The 18,309-nt window shown below is 29.5% G+C and overlaps 1 long non-coding RNA gene across 1 annotated transcript; it reads right to left on the minus strand.

Moving 5' to 3' along the window:
- Window positions 1-520: 520 nt before the first annotated feature.
- LOC124356282 lies at window positions 521-17,630 on the minus strand. The gene is made up of 2 exons (XR_006921841.1): window positions 17,445-17,630; window positions 521-745 (listed from the first exon to the last, which is right to left on the minus strand). It is a non-coding gene; the product is annotated as an uncharacterized LOC124356282 (long non-coding RNA).
- Between the last annotated feature and the right edge of the window lie 679 nt (window positions 17,631-18,309).

Consider the following 18,309-nt stretch of genomic DNA (forward strand, 5'->3'; position numbering starts at 1 on the left):
AATGAAATGGCATTCAAATTCAAATTTGTATAATCTCTTATACAAGGCTTAGGACAAGTTAAAAGTATTATTGATATTATTTCCGACCCAGGATTTAATAAACATGGAGTACTCTGTTAGATTTTAGTTAAAGTAACTATAATCGCAGGTATATAGTAATGAACTTAATACCCAAAAAATAAACTAAATCAGTGATTGTAAAAGGATATTATTATTGATGACATAATTTAACTATATTTATTTTATATTCTTTATCATTTATATAAATGTAAGATTCACATTTTGCATATCTTACAAGAAATGAATGATATTGAACATTTTCTTGTTTACATGATATGAATTGTTCAAACGTAACACCTCCTGTCTTAAAATTTTTCTGTAGACAAATTATTAGCCTACAATGGAATATTTTTCTTTCACAATCACCCTCCTTTCCACGAGTAAAACAAGTTTGAAGAAGATTGTTTAATTACTAACGGCATGACTCAAAATGGAAGAGGACAAGAACCCTAAACAGGAATAGATTACACCATATAATTCCCGCAATAACTTAGGTGTAGTGGGTTACACGATTGTTGCAAGATCACCAAGTCAAGCAATGTTAGGCGTGGCTGCTGCTAGAATAAGTGACCGCTTCTGATCCTGTCCTTGCAAGTACAGCAGTCCGCATTGTTGCCTCGGAAGTCACTTTAAGCTGTTGGTCCCCAGATGAAGTGTCAAAGAAGGCCACTGGATATAACTTCGCCTGGTGAAATAAGATAATTATTTGCTCTTGTACTTTTTACTTTAATTCGTTTCCAAAAAAGGTAATATCTGTATCTTTGATATAAAGTCATCCCCGTCCAGTTTAACTCTCTCTCCCTCCGCGGTCCGAACGTTGGTGATTACCGCAGGAAGTATACAAAATGTTCAAAACCCGAATATACGATTTTACTTATAATCATAAAGACCCTTCTTTTCTTTTTCCAATTTATAATTTTATTTTTAAGTACCATTCCAATTTAGTTAGAAATTAACCGTTTTGCCAAAGCTACATATAGCGACTATGTAATACACGTAAATAAACATTATATCTTTTAAAGCTATGTTAAACTAACAGATATTTATGTAATATTAATATAAAATAAACTCACAGCGCAGTGTTGTGCCAAGAAACACAAAACTATTCATAAAGTTACTTCTGTAAACTTCTGAGTTTGCAGCGTTAGACACAGATGTGAACAATGGTAACGATAAAGTCTGTCACCCAATCTTTACTCCAAATCAATTTGTATTTTATTCGACAATGTTAGTATGTAGTTATGTTAGATTGAAGCTCAAAATAAACTTTTAGTTCACTAATACATTGATGTAGCTGAAGTTTGTAGTCATATTATCTAATAACTATTTGGGTTTTACATTTTTTCACTATAAATATGAGTCCTTTTAATATTCAATAAAATCATTACACTTTTTTTATGTATTATCATATTATATAGTAAGGATTTCACATAGCGGAGAAAGGTATGAGAACCCTAAAACAGTTACTAGTTACTCTCTGCCGATATTCTATCTTTCACTGGATATATTAATTTGGAATCCAAAGTAAACAAGTATTTTAGAAGATAAAACAACAGTATTTTGTTCAAAATCCTTTAAATCTACGTTTTTCAACTTAAACATTGGACCAACACTGATACGTAGCTTTTCTATACTATTTGTTACAATGAAGTGATTGATATACAAGCCTTAATTACATCAATCACAATAGCATCCTTGTTTATTTTGTGGAGACAATTCACAGTTTTTCATTTCTCTTCGCTCGACTACTGAAACAGATATCTTTAAAAAAAAAAATATATATATATATATATATATATATAGACTTGGCTATGGATATAATATAAAGTATATACATTATTATTGATTTAAATCAAGTAATGACGGACATTCTTCATTAATAAATGCACTGAAATAATAATTATTTAGTATTTAGAATAATTATAAGGCCTTAGATCTCATGTAAAACAGAACTCAAACAAAGGCTATCCTAGTAATTATTTTGTACATTTATTTCAGTTTTAATTACGTGTACCTAAAATTTACAATAAGTCTGATCTTCATGATGGAAAATGTTTATATTGATATAACATTTGATTTCCCCTATACTTATCCGTTTTTAATTAATTTGAAACCACAATATTTATTTTATACATTTAAATTGAAAATTGAAATTATTTAATGTGGAAAATTAATACGAAAAAGAAATGGAAGGTAAAATACCAGTTACATCGTTGATTATTTGCTCATAAGTATCTTCCCTCAAGTCTCAGATAGCTTTAACAAACACAGTAGTTCGTATGAATGTACATTTAAAATCAACGGAGGGATCATTTGAAGGGCTTGGGTTGCATATTATTGAGCAAATATGCAAGAGCTAGCGTTTATATTCTTATATAGCATAAAAGTGTGCGATAATTCCTGTAATACAACTCAGCTAAACTGGATTATAAAATGCTGTTTGGTTATAATTAAAACTATTAATCTGTTGTTAACTTACAGCCTATATAATTTTATTATTTTTTCCCATAATTCTCCAAGAATACTTGTAAATATAACATTGTACTGTAAAATAAATATGTAAAGCACTTTTTTCATCAGTAAAAGTTACAAGAATTATAAAATTTCTTTTTGCCAATATATGTAAAGTATTGCCTAGTTTGTTGACTTAGACATAACACTTCTTACAATTCAAAGTAAAAATAATAAACAATTATAGCGACACTAAAATAAAAACAAGTGTAATTTTAGAAACACATTACTTAAACAAGAAATACAATCAATATCCAATATTACAAACCTTTAGTAGTTATAAGTTGACTTATCAAAACTAGAAATATAATAGCATACGCTTTTGGCAAAAGCATTCTTGTCGTATCAGTTGAGCTCTTTAAAGCTTGAGTATAGCGTTCTAATTTACTCACTAACAGTCGGTAAAATGAGCTCGAGAGGACGTAATTCGTATCATTTGGCTCCTGGACTGTCTGTTGATTGTGTGGTTTCCTACAGTCCCTAATGACTTTGTGTGTTTAATAGCTGGGATTATATTCTGCGTGCACACAAGACTTCAACCCAGAGGGGCGTCAAGTTTATCGTTATTTATTTGAGCGTTTATAGGCTAGTTTAAGGTTTATGAATATTGAGGAACGTACTCTCTGCCTATTTCCAATTATATATTAAGAGCACAATCTCATCATCTTCGAGCATTACAGTCGGGGTACGTAACGATTCGTGTTTTCTGACTCAAAGTAATAAACGTGATTTAACTACAAGATTGATGGAGCCTATGCAAATAAATTACAATCTTCTACCTTTTAGAATGGAGTTTTCCCCTGTCTTTTGACTTTGATTACTCTCATCATGGATAGGTTCCAAAATCACTATGAGACAGCATTAAATGTGAATATAAATTAATCAGCATAAAGTACAATGAGCGTTCACTTGCATTTAGAAACTTGTTTAAAAATGTATTAGTGAATAAGGTTTTACTAAAACTTATAAATAATTCTAATAAAATTTCAAACAGAAACTGTGAAAGTTAAAAGTTTTCAGTAAATCTGGTATTTCAGTTACCTTGCGAAGGGTGAGATAGGAAACTGTTTAAAGAAAGGTTTCTAAGAACAACATCAACACTAAATCATTTAATTGATCTAAGTTTATTTGTGTTTTTTTTTTTTAGTTCATTTCGTTCTACTTCATATCAATAGATTAATAAGTTCTAATACTTTTATTTTATGCCCTTCATTTAGGAAAATAATTCTTATTAATGATACTACTGTAAGTATAATTCTATTAACATAACAATTGAATTAAAATGCTAATAATAAGGACGTAAATTTTTACTTCCAATGTTATTTGATATATTTTTCATGAAAAGCCGACTGTAGAAAGGTCCTTGTGGATTCTCCTATAAGACCAATGTTAAACCGCATGCTCTTTCACGCCCTTATTACTATTCATGACGTAACGGAAGACATCGTATTTTAAACATAAAATTAATACACATCAAAAAGCTGTTTCATTTATTGAAAACGTATAATTTTTAATATTTCCAACGATAAAATCCCTTGAGGTTTGAGATTTTTCCGGATTATAATATAAAAATGTATGACAAATTATAAAGCTTTTAGATGAATGAATATTTAGATAACTCTCAGGCTGAGCCACGCGAGCCTTGCAATTCATTGCACTAACCCAGCAAGATCGTTTCTTTCAGTCCTAAGTACGTTTTCCTACACCTAAAGAATGGTGAATTCCTAGTCTGTTCTTTTGGCATCTTCCAGAGATTGAAATTTCAGCGGTTTTCCTAGCTGCAAATATGACATAAGGATTCCTCATTAGAGAGAACTCTGTCCTTGCCAAATTATTCTTTAAGTGGCCATGTACATTAAGAAAAGAATTACCCTCCTATTGTGTCTTTGCTCAAACCACATACCGGTCGCCAAGCTCCTCAAAACGGCTTCCGAGAACTTCTATAAACTGTAATGGGCCATTAACTTCTTATGGTCTTTCTTATTAATGAAATTTAATGGATCTTCTTTAAAGCCATACCGAGGAGAGTTCGACCCACTATACTTTTATGCAATAAATTATCATATTTTCTCTGTAATATACGAAATAGAATATCATGTGTAAACATAATACATTGAATTTAGTGTACGATAACACACAAAATTACTTTAATGTTGAAAACTTCAAGTTCAAGTTCTTTGAGTATTGATAATAAAACTAGTTCAGGTTAATAAAGTTAATATATTTTTATTTTTTCTCTATTCTGTTAGAGCTCAACAATGTAGCGACAAGTAACAAGAGCTGCTAGAGCAACAAAGTTGTGCTTGTCTATCCCATACCCATGAATGTTAATTAGCCCTTCGTGTTTTGTTAGGCAAGGGAGAGGTCAATGTTCCACTCGGCTCTTTTGAATAGAATATTTTAACTCCAACAGTCAACAACCAACTTCCCACTCATTTTATACATATTGCTTGGGTATATTCTGAGTAAAAATATTGTAAGAAACTGGAGGGTATATAAACATACGTAGAAGTATTTTAAAATTATTATCGAAAATATGGTTAACACATTTCTTTCCCAAGCAAAAATTCCCAGGCAATTCTTGAACGATCTATTCAATGCGTTTACTTACCCTTGTCATACATTTATATTCTCATATTCTTATTATTCTTATATTCTCATAGAGTTGGCCTTGTTGTATCGACGAAAAAATATACATGCATACGTAGGACTGAAAAGCCTATTACTGTCTAAGGGAAAGTCCTTATTAAGTTTTTGCAAAATTTCAAAATAATCATTTATAAGTTTGTGTGTGATGTCTTATTGCTATTTGGAATTTAGTTTAGAAGTAATGAATCGATGAGGTACGTTATTTTACATTTCCCTTTTTTCCTTAAAGCCAATGTTAAAATGCCATATCACAAACTTCTCATTAGGAAGGGTTGGTTTTAAAACTAACTGTTGGGCACCATCCTGAGACTATTTTCTTCGCTTTAATTGATATATTGAACAATAAATTTTTGATAATTTATTAGACTACATGTTTCATAGAGAGATATTATCCTTCTATTATTATTATTATCCTAGAGATATTATCCTATTATTATATACCTCTGCAGTGAAGAATTTAAAAATTTATGGACTAGAACATTTAAAACTGTTTTACTATAGTCAGAACTTTGCAGAATTTATGAACTTGAAAACTAAAGATAACATTTTAACAGTGAATTGTTAATTTCTAATTTAATTTGAGAAAATACTTCTTTCAGATCTTTTTTATCATTTATCATTATTTATTTAACTTTATTAAAAATGTCCAGACAATCCGAAAAGGCCAGAATGATCAATCAGCCCTTTGTGTAAGAAACCTATGACTATCCCAATCTAGCTGACAAATCAAATAAGAATCAAATCAACGACGATCATCATTTATATATTAAATATATTTGGTTCCAGTAATTCGTAGTATTTAAAAAACGGACCAAACTGTTTTCATATGTCATATTATTGAAACCAAATAATAAAATAAAATCAAATGAATGAATATGGTTACTATTCGTTCAAAATAAAATAAATACTTTTTAGAGTTAATTTATTACTAGTAATAAATTTGTATATATATATATATATATAGTTATTTTCATAAAAATATTAAACTCATATGCATCCTAGTATAATATGTGTTAAGAGTAGTTAGTAATATAGTTTCACCACAACATGTGACACACATCTTGTTGGCTGTTACAGTTGATGTAACACGGAGACTCTGTCTCTCAGTTTTCCTCGCTCTATCATATTTTACATCCGATACAAGACAACTACTCCCGGACCAAATGTACACGTAAACATAGAATAATACACTTAATTAAAACTTGTCTTCCTCAGTTTATGAGTACTAAATACCTAAATTCTTATTAGAACATTAAATGTTATATCTATCTAATACTTGTGTTTACTCTTTACCTTGTCAAGTACAACAAAGTGAATCTTTTTTATAATGGTAAGAACTACAAATATTGAAAGAATTTTACAACAGCAATCATGAAATATAAATATATTTTTAAGAATTTTAAATTAAATATAAAATGACAAGCTATTCCAATCTGGTAGGGTTGACAGAAAAAGGTTTACACGTATAACTGTCTTTTGGTGTGAAGTTTACGCCCTGTGTTAGCCATTGTTACTGAAAACAGCACCGCGTATGATTTTTATTGTAGCTTACCTATATCTGGCTTATCATTTAATTTCTCGTTCTCCTTTCACGTTTTAATAAGTTTTATTCAAGCGAGATCTCTTACTTACCGGGCGAAAGTGTACATCATGAAGAATCTAAGGTAGGAGGTGACCACTACTTCTAAACTTACCCATCCTTAATATCCTGCAACTCTGGAAGGAAGAGCAAAAGTACAAGGAATCTCGACAGGAGACGGCCCCTCCTTCCAACCTTACCCATTTTGAATATCATGTCACTCTTTAATGAAACGCTAATATTGTTTTACAAATTAGTGCCATGAGAGGATTTTCAGCTTCTCATAATAAGGTAACGAAAATAATATAGCATTTTCAATACAAAAATAAAAAGAACTGAAATAAGAATATGAACGAATATAATTCAAACATCCATATTTTAATTTTTGTCCAATAGAGCCAATAAGCTTTTGGCTTGAAGGCATCTAATACAGAAGAAAACATTTATTGGATATCTATATTTTTGTAATTTATCGAGGAACACAAAATGTAATCTACTCGAAATGTTAAGAATTGGTTGTTGCTCTGATATTATATAAATGGTTTAAATACTATTTATTCAAATAAATTTATTTACAAACTTTATTATTGTCTAGTATAGCTTTCGAGTTTTTTGTACCATCATTTTTTGTTAATTATTGTGTATCGAGTTTTGATATTATGTTTTATTTGAACCAGATAGTGAGTAAATGCCTTAGTTGGTAGAGATGAAAATATGTAAGTAAAAATAAAACACATTTTGAGTATATTTTACGGTTTGTAGTACAAAATATCTCAACATTCATGTCAAATAATATAAATAAGAGATAATTGAAATACAATTACACTCAAAATTCAATCCTACTAGAAATTAGTCATATATTTATTACAGCTCTTGTTATACTTAATAAGCTACTAAGATGAAGTAATGCTATATTAAAACGAATGATAAATGTGTATTAAAATAGATTTTAGAATGTACCATGCAAGACTGATGTTGGTGAGTGCCTGTGTAGCGTGAAAAACGTGAATCTTCATTTCATGTTGCTACATTACCTCAACTGTGAGCGTCCATTCGAGGAATTGCTTGTAGGCCTTTGTATTGATTACCTTGTAGGGCGAGTAACATGAATTTTTACTTCATGTTTATTACATTAACTCAATTTATCATTCTGTGAACGTTCATTCAGGGAATTTCTTATATTAGATGTTTAGTTCTATCACCTGTAGGATACAATCGCATCACGTACTTTAATTTTTAAGTCAAATTATTAAAAACTACCATAGATAACTGTGTACCTCTTCTACTATAAAACTATACTTGTTCAATGTTTTAAATTAGTTTTTATAACCTTCACATAATTTTAAAAAAATTAAAAAATACCTCCAAACGTCATACACTTTCTGGTGTTCATTTAAATTACACCCAACTTAAAAAGTATATTACATGAATTTCAACGTATTGTAGGTTTTATGCTTTTACGATGTTAAGTGTGTCTTTTTATAAATAGGTCAAAGTCTTTTGAATATAAATTCTAATTCGGATTATTACTGACAAGTTTAAAAAAATTTGCTGAAATGTTTATGTTTTAAGAATAAGAATAAGAATAGATTTATTTCCTTTTTTTTATACAATGGTACAGTATTATACAAAACAGTAAATTATTTACAAAATTAATATAACCAATGAGTTTTTACCTATAAACTTAACTACACATTATACTCGTACTATATTTCAAAATTTACAAATATGGATAAAAGGAAATCTAGGGCTTCTTAGGCAATGCCTGTTTTGAGGTTCCTACAATTAACAAACAAACAAAAATCTCAGCTAAAAGAGAGGAAAAAAAAAATTATACTAACATTAAAAACAAACGGTCAACTTTACTTGAATTGTTGCCATACCTAAACTTTGCAAAAACTTCAACAAACAAACAAAATCGGTAAAAAAGAATTAATAAAAAATAAATATTAATCACCGACATCATTGTGAATTTATTATTTTGTAATATTTTGGGAAAATACAGGCTGTAGTCAGTTGTACCATAAAAACTACTCATTTGTCACTATATTAGGTTTACTGCTGTATATTAAAAAGAAAATCAACACTATTTACTTCTGCAAGATAATCATTTAATTTTTTTTTTAAGTGAATTTAGTGGATGAATTTTTTATATTGTCTGGTAATTTATTAAACATGCGAGGCGCGATAAAGTTGTAAGTTCTAGTAAAGTATGCATTGTTTGGTTTGGGAACAATGAAATTGCTACAGTTTCTAAGTTTTGTTCTATACTTATTTGCTGGTTGAGGATTGATACCACTCCTAGAGTAAAATGAACATATGTACGAGCATTATGTTTTGGAATATAAATTCTAATTCGGGTTATTACTGACAAGTTTAAAAAATTTGCTGAAATGTTTATGTACGAGCATTATGTTTTTAACTATGGGGATTTTCAAATTTGTTTCCATTAAGTTAGCATATATAGTTCTTAGTATTATATATTTAAGGATATTTACTACTAAGCGCTACATCTTCATGTTCCATTTTTTCTAAATAACAATATGTATCAAAAAGTATTTCCACAACATTGAAGAACACGCATTAGAACAAACATACCTAAACTACAAGTTTTTTTGGGGATATCCTTTCTTTTTCACATGACAAAATATGATACTTATTGTTGCAGATCTGCAAGTGAATTACAAAAACAATGCATACATAAAACATAATAGTACAATTTACAACGTACTGTATTGAATACCATTTTAGGGGCTGTATACTTTTAGTACAATTAAATATAAAGGAGTAATATTGACAATTTACCTCATAGAGAACAAATTTACTAGTTGTAGTATGTATGTATATTGTCAGTCACTCGTAGAGTTTATAAAACAATATTAAACTTATTCTTTATCATTTTTCATGTTCTTGTGGTCATTTGACAAAAAAATATTGTGTTGCATTTTAAATTATTTCTTCATGAATAGGTAAAGCAATACCTTACTTTGAAATTCTTCTAATCCTTCTAAATAAATTGAAAATATTACAATATGATTTTCACAAAGTCTTCTATAGCAGTGATTATATTGGCAACATAATAACCCGTCTGTTGGTGTGCAGTTAACGCCCTGAGTTCGCGAATGTTCCTGGAAACAACACCGCGTGTGATTTTTATCGTGACTTTAACCGTCTCAGTTTACAACCATCGGTGGATTGGCTTTGCCTTTACATTTCAGAGTAGGTAATCCTTTTCTTTTAAAGTATATAGTAATGGTCTTCGGCCGGTAGTTCTTTATAATCCTATATTCATATAATTTCTGGTTTCGAGGACACTAGGACAAAACAGAAAATCAATTTTAAATCTCAATGTAATCGTGAAATATTAAAGTGAAGAAGGTAAAATACTAAATTTATATGTAAATAGTTGAAAATAACCCTAAAAGTGTTATATTTAGGTTTCAACTTCTCAAAAAGTTAAAGTTGACATAAACGAATATTATGCCTTCAATAGATGGATACCTTAAACCGAAAGTAAATAAATATTGGAAGTAAGTAATAATTTGTGACAAAAGTAATAACTCTTTACCTTTCAGTACAACTTATGTATGTAATTTATTCTTCGGGTCAATAAAGTAAACGCCAGTAAAGTACCTGAAATAATTTAGTGCTGAAATAAATTCCAATGGCAAGTACTATTACCGCGCCAGAAATATATTAGACCGGAAGTAACTTTCAATGATCGGAAGTTGTCGCTTTTCACCAATTGTTAACTATAATCCCTTGATCGGGATAATAGGTCAACACTACTACGCCACTTGAAGTATCTTAGTCCGGAAGTAGATTCTACAGAAAGGAAGTAGATTGCTATGATTGGAAGTTGACACTTTTAGACCAAAGAACGATTTGAGACTTATGCAGTATATGTCTTCTAATCAATGCAAACAGTGATATATACTAAGGTACGAAAAATAACTTATACCTGAAACAGTTGAACTTTTACCGAATTAACCTTTCGCACTGTATGTATATACTTAATTATAAGCACCGAAAATACCTCAGACCAGACGAGACTGAAAGGACAGAAATTGAAAAGCTTTTTGATTGAAGTAGACTTCCCAGATCAAATATGTACACATTCTTTAGTAGTAGCAACAAGAAAAACTCTACTATGTCACGTGAATATAACCGATTTGAAACAGAAATATTTCTACACTCAAAAAACTTGAAATATAATCCAGTGGTATTTTTTTAACCTTTGGACCTCTTTAAAACATCCAAACAAAACTGAAGTAATAAATAGTATAAACATGTATACATCCTATTAAACATTGTTGTAGACCTTAATATATCATAAGTGCTTTCACCAAGATTACTTTATAGCATTTCTCTATTTGGGCTTAAAATATTTCAAGTGTTACAGAAATTGGTTGAGAAATTAATTCAAATATTATTAATAAATGTTTTGCATACTGCAGAGAGATTAGTGCATTTCACAGATGCTTAAGTAAACTATTCCATTCTCCAACTTTTCCGACCCCAAATCATATGATCTTTTAACTTACAGTTCGACTTTACTATTCCCAAGTTAATCAGAGCCTGGAATACCTACCATTGCTATCACTTATTATAAGATGTATTTAATAGGCCATTTAAAAACTAAAAGGTTATGATATATGTGATATGAAATAGGAAATAAAATAGCCACGGTATAGTGCTATTATAACTAAGAAAATTATTACATTTTATTCGGTAAAGAGGCTTTGGATATTTTATAGTTAAATTCTTATTTGCTCTGCGTTTTTTCATCCTCAAATTTGTCCCAGGCTCAAAAATGTTAAAGAGTTAACGCTCAGTTGTTTTGTATACGAATTAAAGTATTGTATAAAGAATAATGTTAGTAAGTAATAGTAGAGTTACTTATAATATATTTTTGTACTTGAAATATAAATTCAACCGCACGTGTAATTAATTATTTTAATAAAATGTCTATTTCTTGAATGGTTAATTCGATGTTTATTTGGTACTGTTTGTGTCGTGATATAAGATTTAATACTTTTCAAAAGTAATTTTAAATGGATATTTCACTGGGACAAAACGAAATACAGGACGATTGATATGGAATTTTCCAATAACATAGAAAATGTAGATTTTTATTCATCAGAATATAAGTCATAAAATGTCAATTTAGCATAAACATTACCATTGTTGTAACAAACCGTGCATCATAAGTTTTATTTGTATCGAAGTAAGCGGAAAGAATCACAAATTAAACCTACGTGTTGAGTATTATCTCGCTGGCGTATCTCGTCGGTGTGTTCAAAGCCGACTAGTCGTTAGAGTCACGTTGACACTCAAGCTGCATCTTCACTTTCGTTAAGGGCTGGTTTAGTAGTCTCGTTATATTTTTCTCGTGGATACAGTCATATTTTACTTTCTTGAATGGAGGATGTATTCTTTTATAAAACAAGAAGAATTTTCTTTAGTATAAATTGTAAACGGACTGTTTTTTGTAAACAACTATATGTCGTTTCGAAATCAAATAAATAATAACATGTGTTGTACTGTAAATTTCAATTTTAAAGAATAAAATATGCATGAGTACACATTTCAATAGTTTTGGTTCATATTATTCCTTCATTCTTTCTTTTAGGATGAATAAACGTCAACCTCCATTTATAAATGAAATTTGATTACTAAAATTTGTGTTTTTCAAATATAACGAGCTAAAGTTGGTCATAATTATAAAAAATTTTTCAAAACTCTCTCATAATTGAAGAAATGTACTGATCTAGGGTTTATAAACTCCAATACTAGTTTTAAGCAACTATTATTTACTTTAATTAATATTTTAGTTGGATGCAGCCATTAGGAAAATTACATCAAAACTGAGACAAATCCAAATTCTATAATCTTTGGAGGACAATGCGGCTATCACAGGTCTTTCAAAGCCACAAACTAAATGTTATAATACTTAGTTTTAAGGATGCAATAATTGAATGTATAAATAGTAAATTTATTGTAACATCTGTTTCCTGCTTCGTCTTGTACACCCAAATAGACACAAATCTAATTCACTTGCATTTGAAAACAAATTAATAAACACTGCATTATTAAAGGAAAAAATATGAAATGTGTTTCAAGGTAAAGAAAGAGGTCCCTGTGTTTAAAGTAAGATATTATAAGCGCAAGAAAACACTCATATCTTATATGAGTATCAAAGTATGATTGGTAAAAAGGATCTTTGTAATTTTTCAATGTGTTGAGTTTAAGAAACAACAACAAAAATTGTTCATTTTATGTTTATAAGGATTTGGTAAAATTATACTGTTAAAAATATGTATAAACCAATAATTAAATTTGTTATATTCAGTAAGTAGTACAAAAATAGAAAATATTATTAGATCATATTGCCCTATGTCCCTTTTAACACTCAATAAATTTTAGAAACTGTTTTTATTTCAAATAAAGCGGGTTTTCATTACTTAATGAAGGAATTCGGTAAAAATTATAAACAAACTCAAGTCTTTAATAAGTAATAAGTACAAACAACGTAATTATAGTGGGAAGGGTTTAATAAATGTTAATGCTGAGCTTATCTATAGTTCACCTTCCTCTTAGAGCAGTGTTTTATATATAAACGTTTGAAATATGACGCTGTCATAGGCTTAACTCCTGAAAACTGGAGTAATGTTTGCCTGAAGATATAAAAAAGTCAGCAATGAGAAAGCTCAAAATGAACTCTACATATTTTTGCCATCAAAGGCACTGTGACTCAATTGTTCACCTGATGAGACACTGCTATTACCTTTTCACCTAGATTATACTATATATTGTAGTCTGTGTGTCTCCATATTGATTGAGTTGGTAAACGCTTTTGAGGCGATTAAGCATTTTTTTTTATTATTCATTACTTGTGATGTTGAAAATTTAGTAGTTTTAAAATTTTCCTCTCGAGGTTAAATTGCTCAAAACTGTACTGTCTATGCTTGCACTGTCATGAAAATGATCACTCCAGGAAAGAGTGCAGCCTGTCACATTAAATGGGGCAGTAAATATAATGATATTAATGAAACATCGATCATGGGAGTGCATATTGATAGAGTCCTTATTTGTCACTTTCACGTGGATTTCATATGTTAAAAACATCCTCAGGTGTTGTGTCTACAGCACGAATCTCAAAGATACAGAGTTTGTATTACAATCTATTCAGATGTTTTTAATATAAAAAAATAATCAGTACGAATGCAAAACTTGTTTTTCTATCATCATTATGAGTTGTAGAAGGCTCAATTCCTCCCATTTTTCTACATTTAATATACTGCTATTATACATGCAAAACGTATCGTGGCAGGAACAATATATGTTGTACAATACTTAAGGAGAGTGATTTATTATGGACAGCTCTAAACATAATATGAGACTATACATCGTAAAGTCGGAGACAAATTGATATTACAGTGTGAGCAGCACACGTGACGAACACAGGAACACAGGGAAACACGGCCTTAAAGTAAGTTCAGATAAATATTGAACACAGGGAGCTTTCAATTGTGTTACTGATATCGCGGACAGTGAGGCAAACTGTTGAGGAGCTGGCATATTTGAAATGATGTAATTGTTTTGGTAACGGAGATATTAAATTTAATATAGGTTTCATTTGATATATTTATTCAAACATTTAGTGCATGTTTTTAAGTTTTTTTAATAAATGAAAACTTTAGGATGATAATTAAAGTTACAATTAAATGCAGTATGTAAATAGTGGTATGCACCAATTTAGAAATATATTATTATTACTTAACACATTTTAATAAACTTATATAGACATCTTGAAAATTTCTATGCAGTAGTTGTTCCTATTACTTAGACTATTTTATTAATATTTCAACTACTTAACTTTTCAAATATATGATCATCCGTTTTTAACTTACAATTAAGTATTTGTTTTTGTAATATACTTTTATTACTACACAAGTCAATTTCACATTTGGTTTTTATGTGAAAAATTTCACTCCTAACGAGCAACTAAAGCGGTGGGTGTCAACGGCTGATAGCAAACAGTTCTCTGATCATGTAAGTGGTCGGTTCCTCGTTTCCGTTCCTTCAATAAATATACTTCCCACAATTTACCAGCCATTTTCTAGGATCTAACGTTTACATATTCATATTTTGCTCATTTAAATCCAGAATAAATTAATTCATTCGAATTCGCAGCTGGTGGCATATATTATAAATTTACATAATGCTAATTAAAATACGGTCTCGTATTCCTTGTAAAACTGTTACAAATAATGTAGATTGTCACTGTCAGATAGGTTCCATATAGTCTATTATTATTGTTGAGGTATAACATATATGCGTATCCTCGTCAACCAAATGTGAAGTAAAACAACCAAGGGACATCTCCTGATTAATAGATTTTTAAATATAGAAGCGTGGTAAGGAAGCTATTATCTATTAAATAGTAGCCTAATAAAGTTTAGTTCTATTGAAATAAAGATGGTAAACACAAAATTACACATTTCTAAGAATATTTTAATAATCTATTCCCACACATGAATTTTAACAGCAGACTGAACCAAACTCACTATTGATTTTAAACAAAAACAAACGTTTGAAGATTACTATTTTAACGATAATCTTTTAATAAGATAAGAGTCATAGAAATAAAAATAGTTTACTGCTCATCAACAAAAGTTCTCTTCCTTATCTCATGTCAATACGCTTTAAAATCATTTGCACGGAAAATATGTGATTTCCATCAATGTTCCATGTATAAAAATAAAGCTTCATGCACAATTTCAAGTTTACAACTCAGTTATTTTTTTTTATACATAATGCGAACAATCAGAAACTTTTTTTTCAGCTTTGCGAAAGCTCAGCCAATTATGATGAAAATTTAGCACGTAATATTAAATCTATATTTGATATGATACTTTATAGCTATATACTATTGTGACTTAGCCATTTACTGTATATTTAATGATAACCAACTAAGCTTGCTCAGGTACTGTTTTCAAACACCTTTAAAATTATCCACATACTCCATGGGCAATAAACAGATTACTTGTAACTCATTTCGTTAAACAAACATTGAAAGTAAACAAAGAGTTAAAATCATGGAACGTGACGGCCAATCATTTACTATCAATATTTGAGGCCATTCATTAATATTTGTATCAATAACATTTAATATAAATATTTGTAACGTAGATTTGATGTATTTTAACGATATGTTTTAGAATAATGCAAACAAATTAAACATTTCAGGTTTTATTCCCATTATTTTACTTCATTAAACATCTTTAATGGTTTAATACCCGTTTTTAATGTGACGAATAAAACACTATTATTTATTTATAACTGCTTAAAGTTAAGGTCTTTTTGTCTTAGGAGCCAAATTTACTGGCAGCCATCTTGATTTTAGTCCCATAAGAACAAAGCTAACATCAAACACTTTCACGCACTTATTTCCAGTTGCAGAATCTACAGATATGTTTAGTTTCAATGAAAGTGAATAATGCGTATCTATACGCTTTTTTATCTATTAGTTAGCCAGGAAAATAGCTCATGCGTGCTTATAATTTATTGTTTAAATATTCAAAAGAAGACAATTTACAAGAAAACTAAAAAACATTTATTTGCGTAATACTATAAAATTTGAAACAAACATCTGACATAGGTTTACAATTTAATTAAGCTCTGAAAAATAAGTTTTAAGTTTAAAAATGTTCTTATGGTGTAAAATTCAATGTCAGTTTACTATAGTCGGGTTATAGTTTACCTCCAAACCAACTGCGAACAGCATGGCTGAACAGTAGCTTACCTAAGTAACAGCCACACTGGTAGTTTGACAAAATACCGTTACTCATACTATACTCATACTCATACTCATACTCTACTACTATACTATACTCATCAGACAATGCCATAACTGCAGGTTTTATTGTGATCTTTCATTTGAGTAGGTCTAAGTTGTTCTTACGACATTTAATATTATTTGTTGTTGAAATTTCGTATTTCACGAAATATTATCTTTCATACGGTACATCAGGGGATCAATTTCACATAACATAATATTTCTCAATATTCAAAGGAGAATTTTATCAATAAATCTACCATCACCAAAATTATGTTGCAAAAAATTGCAACTAAATTCACTTCAGCTCTCTTTCCAACACAATTTATTATTTGAATTCTTTTTGTTACGGCAAGTAAACTAAACACTGCTCTAAGTTACATTAAAACATACAGTATCACATTAACATTTACTCGAAACACTTATTAAAAATGCGTGATCATAATAGAAGATATATGCTAAACTGCTCATTTTTAACTATTTTATAGGGTTAATTATAGATTTATTATTCCCAATGTATTAATAGCTGAACGTGTAACCTAGATTTAAGAATACCCATTTATAATGTACATAAAATCTCCTTTAATGATAATTATTCGTACCATTACCGACTTAGCAAACAGTATCAGAACCATCCATATTTTAAATTTGTAATTATTTTAATTTGCTAAATACTATAAAATACTATAAAAATAAGCACTGACCCCTAATTCCAAAATATATTCTTAGTGCTGGGTATAAAGAATCAAGACACATAAGTTGTCTAACCCAAGTAATAAATTATATTTATATCATACAACTTACCTTTTATTCAGTTTGCATATTTGAAAATCATAACACTTTGGTTTGCACGTTGATATATTTTATTCCATTACTGCTTTGTGATAGCGTTTTTCTAAAACTAACATTATGTATACAACAAGCTATAATCTACCAGATCTTTATATTATTATAACGGATCCCAACTGACACTTCGATGATCACTCCGTATCTCCATTGCATCTAAATCACGTCATATATATCCCCCATTTGATACCACTATCTAAGGAGTTAGAGCAAACATCAACCGATTGCAAACAGCTCTACCACATTATTAACATCTGTGTAGGGTGTAGCAGTATATATAACCGCATCTTGGTAAAGAATTTCGTGTTGAAAAAAGGTAAAACCATGGGCTTATCCTTTTTAAATGATATTCTAAACAATAGTGGTTATAGCAAATTATATTTCGGATGATATTTAAGAGTTTTACATAGTTACCAAGATCAATAAAATGTGTAAAAATAATTAAAAACACCAGTATAACCCAGGCGATGTTCATCCACTCTCTTTTACTTCCAATCTGAGATCTTTTTGTGCCACACTTGAGTTTGCTTTGTAACCTGGAGCAAGACGGTACATACATAAGCACATCTAAAAAGCCTAATTATATTATAATCAAAGCCTTCAAAGTTATAATTAAAGTTAAACAGTAACCATGTCTTAGATATCTGCATAAAAGTGCTGAATATGCACTTAATACTTAATATTTGTTAAAAATTACAACTTAATGCACTTTTTCCACTAAGCTCTTAAATCACGATGAATATATAGATTTACGATTCATATTCACAAAAATATAAATTTTTATACTAATAGAGTATACAAAATGGTCAGGAGTGTCGTCATA

This window comes from Homalodisca vitripennis, chromosome 2 (assembly GCF_021130785.1).
Source record: "Homalodisca vitripennis isolate AUS2020 chromosome 2, UT_GWSS_2.1, whole genome shotgun sequence".
Lineage (NCBI taxonomy): Eukaryota > Metazoa > Arthropoda > Insecta > Hemiptera > Cicadellidae > Homalodisca > Homalodisca vitripennis.